Genomic DNA, 5,676 nt, shown 5'->3' on the forward strand with positions numbered 1-5,676 from the left:
GCTCTGAACCTTTGCTAGTCCTTTCACATTCTCATGAAAGAAAGCTATTATAGGAAAGTTAGAAAATGCTTGAAAGCTCAGTGTGGTCTAGTGGTCTGGGTTTTTCCTAAGCAAATTAGTTTGGGGAATTCTTACCAAGCAAACCTAATAAGAACTGTCACAATTATAGCATGATTTTTGGAGTTGGTTATCTGTGAAGATTCTCTGTATTCTTTGTGATGTTTAACAGTGTTTGCGATGCACATCTGGAAGGTTTTTAATCTATATATTTGATGAAATTTAGCTTCTGTGGGCTCAACAGGAACTGAGCAATAATGAAACCTTTTGAATCGTTCCTATAGGAAAACACTTTTCTGTTTAGTAACATGAAAACTTGCAAATTGAAGTTTGGTAAACCTGACTTATGCCTATTGAGACATTTGAGGTCAATTTATTTTGGATAAAGAAATACGATGTAAGATTAATAAATCAATGCAGTAAGAGAGAATGATCTTAAAAAAGCATTTAGAAATGATGTGAGAAAAAATGGTCATGAGTTTCTGGGAAAAGAAACAAACTTTAAATCGTATTTGGGTTACTGTTCAGAAGATCCTGAAAACATTTGATAAATTTCCATATTGCTAAGATCTGATTTATCAGGAACACAAGTCTAATCTAGGTTTATAAGTATACATAGGCTGATCCTAAAGCCCAATACCTGCTTATAAATAAAGCCAGGGACCTAAAACCTAGTTCATGGAGAGTACTGTCTTCTGTTGGTTTTGTGTTTTTTTTTTTTTTTTTTTAGCTCTCCATTTCTAAATTAACCTGGATCAGTATGTCCTGCATTTTTGTAAAGGCCATTAGATCATGGTTTCAATGTACAATATTTCAGACATAAGTGCCTGTAGAAAAGTAATTAATCCAATTAACAGAAAATTTGAACAATTTATGGATATTCTAATTCATACATAAAATCACTGCAGCAAGCACTGGAAAACTGCAAACTGATGGACAATTACCACAATCTGTTATTTTTCATGATTTATTTGAATGTCACATGTGTCCAAAAAGCTTTACAAAGGTAGTACTATCTATTCCTCTCTATAATCCCTGTACACAGTGGCTATAGAAATTTTACACCCTCTTTCAAAATGTTCACCTTTTTTTGCCTGGATTTTCTTTTCTCGTCTACACATTCTACCCCATTACTACCAATTAAAGAAAATATTCTAGAAATATGTAGAAAATGTATTGCAAATAAAAACGGGAATAGCTTGGTTGGATATGTGTCTATCCCCTTTATAGTAGCCATTCACAATTTGCTCAAGTGTAACCCATTGCCTTCAAAATCGCACACCAAGTTAAGTTGATGCCACCTGTGTAAAATGAAAGTGGTTAACATGATTTCAGGATTCTATAGGTTCCTTCAAAGTAAATATTCAACCACAAGTACCAAAGAACTTTAAAATGACTTCTGGGACAAACTTCTTGAAAGGCATGGATCAGGGGATGAGTATACAAAAAATATCAAATTGGAGGCTAGCAAGAAGTATGGGTATTTATGGCAAAGACTGGTAAAGGTGTGCATGTGTCATCCCAAGCACTCCACAAATCTGGCCTGTGTGGTAGGGTGGCAAGAAGCAAGCCTACCTGACACAAAGAACATCATCCCTACTCTTTTTTTTTTTCACCAGTATTGTACTACTTCAGACTTCATTATGGAAAATCAGACCAGAATTGAATATAATACACATAGATTTGTTTTTCCAATGAGCACAATGATCGTCTATGCACTGAGATACTTCAGAGAATGATGTACTTTGTATGGACTTTTATGGTGAGGGAGGGGAATGTATCACTAAGCAGCCAGTGAAAGGTGATAATGGGATATATGGAGAGATAAGGAACTGAAGGAAGGGGATCATAGCAGACACCGAACAGAAAGTTGAGGAAAAGTTTCATAGTAGAAACAAGGGAGAGAAAACCCTTGGCAAACAGCATAGTTTGGGATGAGCTGAAGAGGGTGGCTTGCTGAGACAAGGATGATCACAATTGAACACTATTGTCAACGAGGTCTTAATAGAGCATTGTATGGTTTTAATATTACCTCAATTTATATTCTACATTTTTCACAATGTTAAAAACACATTGAGTTTCCAGGTTGTATTCATATGCAGGATGAGGTATGCAGACCATTACAGACCAATCAGTCTCACCTGATTGTTGGAAAATGTTGGAAAAAATGATTAGAAAATAGAGGAGCATCTTAATGAAAACCATATTCTTGGAGATAGTCAACATGGGTTTAGACGAGGCAGATTGTGTCTTACTAATTTATTAGAATTTTTTGAACATGCAAATGCAGCTATAGATCAGGTGAAAACATATGATATGATATACTTGATAAGCTTTTGATAAGGTTCCACACCACAGACTGATCCTCAAATTGGAAGCTGTAGGCATTCAGGGTAATGTAAATCCATGGATTATGAACTGGTTGATGTATAGGAAACAGAGGGTGTCGATTAGAGGAGTTGCTTCTAACTGGAGTGAAGTTGTTAGTGGAGTTCCCCAGGGATCAGTACTAGGGCCAGTGCTTTTTCTACAGTGCATCCGGAAAGTATTCACAGCACTTCACTTTTTCCACATTTTGTTATGTTACAGCCTTATTCCAAAATTGATTAAATTCATTATTTTCCTCAAAATTCTACGAACAATATCCCATAATGACAATGTGAAAGAAGTTTGAAATCTTTGCAAATGTATTAAAAATAAAAAACAAAAAAGCACATATACATAAGTATTCACAGCCTTTGCTCAATACTTTGTTGAAGCACCTTTGGCACCAATTACAGCCTCAAGTCTTTTTGAGTATGATGCTACATTCTTGACACACCTATTTTTGGGCAGTTTCTCCCATTCGTCTTTGCAGGAACTCTCATGCTCCATCAGGTTGGATGGGGAGCGTCAGTGCACAGCCATTTTCAGATCTCTCCAGAGATGTTCAAAAGTCTGGGCTCTGGCTGGGCCACTCAAGGACATTCACAGAGTTGTCCTGTAGCCACTCCTTTGTTATCATGGCTGTGTGCTTAGGGTCATTGGAAGATTAACCTTCGCCCCAGTCTGAGGTCCAGAGCGCTCTGGAGCAGGTTTTCATCAAGGATGTCTCTGTACATTGCTGCATTCATCTTTCCCTCAATCCCGACTAGTCTCCCAGTTCCTGCCGCTGAAAAACATCCCCACAGCATGATGCTGCCACCACCATGCTTCACTATAGGGATGGTATTGGCAAGGTGATGAGCAGTGCCTGGTTTCCTCCAGACATGACACTTGCCATTAAGGCCAAAGGGTTCAATCTTTGTTTCTCATGGTCCGAGAGTCCTTCAGATGCCTTTTGGCAAACTCCAGGCGGGCGGTCATGTGCATTTTACTGAGGAGTGGCTTCCGTCTGGCCACTCTATCATACAGGCCTGATTGGTGAAGTGCTGCAGAGATGGTTGTTCTTCTGGAAGGTTCTCCTCTAGCCACAGAGACACGCTGGAGCTCTGTCAGAGTGACCATCAGGTTCTTGGTCACCTCCCTGACTAAGGTCCTTCTCCCCCGATCGCTCAGTTTGGCTGGGCAGCCAGCTCTAGTAAGAGTCCTGGTGCTTCCAAACTTCTTCCATTTACAGATGATGGAGGCCACTGTGCTCATTAGGACCTTCAATGCTGCAGACATTTTTCTGTACCCTTCCCCAGATCTGTGCCTCGATACAATCCTGTCTCAGAGGTCTACAGACAATTCCTTGGACTTCATGGCTTGGTTTGTGCTCTGACATGCACTGTTAACTGTGGGACCTTATATAGACAGGTGTGTGATTTCCAAATCATGTCCAATCAACTGAATTTACCACAGGTGGACTCAAATCAAGTTGTAGAAACATCTCAAGGATGATCAGTGGAAACAGGATGCACCTGAGTTCAATTTTGAGTGTCATGGCAAAGGCTGTTAATACTTATGTACATGTGCTTTTATTGTTTTTTATTTTTAATACATTTGCAAGGATTTCAAACAAACTTCTTTCACATTGTCATTATGGGATATTGTTTGTAGAATTTTGAGGAAAATAATTAATTTAATCCATTTTGGAATAAGGCTGTAACATAACAAAATGTGGAAAAAGTGAAGCGCTGTGAATACTTTCCGGACGCACAGTAATCTATATTAATGATCTGGACTCTGGGATAGTTAGCAAACTTGTCAAATTTGCAGATACAAAAATAGGTGGTTCAGCAAATACAATCTTGGCAGCACAGGCTATTCAAAGGGACTTAAATAATATTCAGTTGTGGTCCGACACCTGGCAGATGAAATTCAATGTGGACAAGTGCAAGGTAATACATGCAGGTAACAAAAATGTCCACTATAATTACACTATGGGAGGTACAGATCTAGATGAAGTAACGCATGAGAAAGACCTAGGAGTCTATGTGGACTCCTCACTTTCTCCATCCAAACAATGTGGGGAAGCAATAAAAAAGGCAAACTGAATGTTAGGGTATATTGTCAAAAGTGTATAATTTAAAACAAGGGCAGTAATGTTCAGAATATACAATGCACTAGTTAGAGCTCATCTGGAATACTGTGTACAGTTCTGGGCTCCACACTTCAAGAAAGATATCGCTGCTCTAGAGGCAGTTCAGAGGAGATCAACCAGACTTATTCCAGGTCTGAAGGGAATGTCCTACTTGGAGAGACTGAGGGAACTGAACCCAGAGTCCAGATCATCCCTGTGGAACTCCACTAACAACCTCACTCCAGTTAGAAGCAACTCCTCTAATCGACACCCTCTGTTTCCTATACATCAACCAGTTCATAATCCATCTACTTACATTATCCTGAATGCCTACAGCTTCCAATTTGAGGATCAGTCTTTGGTGTGGAACCTTATCAAAAGCTTTTTGAAAATCTAAGTATATCATATCATATGCTTTCACCTTATCTACAGCTGCAGTTGCATGTTCAAAAAATTCTAATAAATTAGTAAGACATGATCTGCCTCGTCTAAACCCATGTTGACTATCTCCAAGAATATGGTTTTCATTAAGATGCTCCTCTATTTTCTGTCTAATAATTTTTTCCAACATTTTACAGGCGATGCAGGTGAGACTGATTGGTATGTAGTTTCCTGACTCAGTTTTGTCCCCTTTCTTGTGGATTAGTATGACATTTGCGGTCTTCCAGTCAGTTGGCACATCCCCTGTTCTAAGTGTCATTTGGAATATTTGACTTAGCGGCCTATAAATAATTTCCCTAATTTATTTAAGTACTGTTGGAAATATACCATCTGGCCCAGGTGATTTGTTTGTTTTTAATTCTGCTAGTCCCTTTAGTACCTCCTCCTCATTTATCCTGATCTCCCTTAGGATTTGACTGGACTGATTGTTAACCTGTGGCATGTTATCTGTCTTTTAATTTGTAAAAACCTATGTGAAATACTCATTTAGAACATTTGCTACATCTTGTTCGTTTTCCAAGATACTTCAATTTTTGCCCTTTATCTGTTTCACTTCCTCCCTTATTGTCCTCTTGCTGTTGTAATATTGAAAAAAGCTTTTTGCTTTAATTTTAGCTCCAAGAGCTATGTTTCTTTCTATTCCCTCTTTCCTGATCCCTTTCTTAAGATCTCTTTGCAGCTCTACATATTCTATG

This window comes from Amia ocellicauda, chromosome 4 (assembly GCF_036373705.1).
Source record: "Amia ocellicauda isolate fAmiCal2 chromosome 4, fAmiCal2.hap1, whole genome shotgun sequence".
NCBI classification, from domain to species: Eukaryota; Metazoa; Chordata; class Actinopteri; order Amiiformes; family Amiidae; genus Amia; species Amia ocellicauda.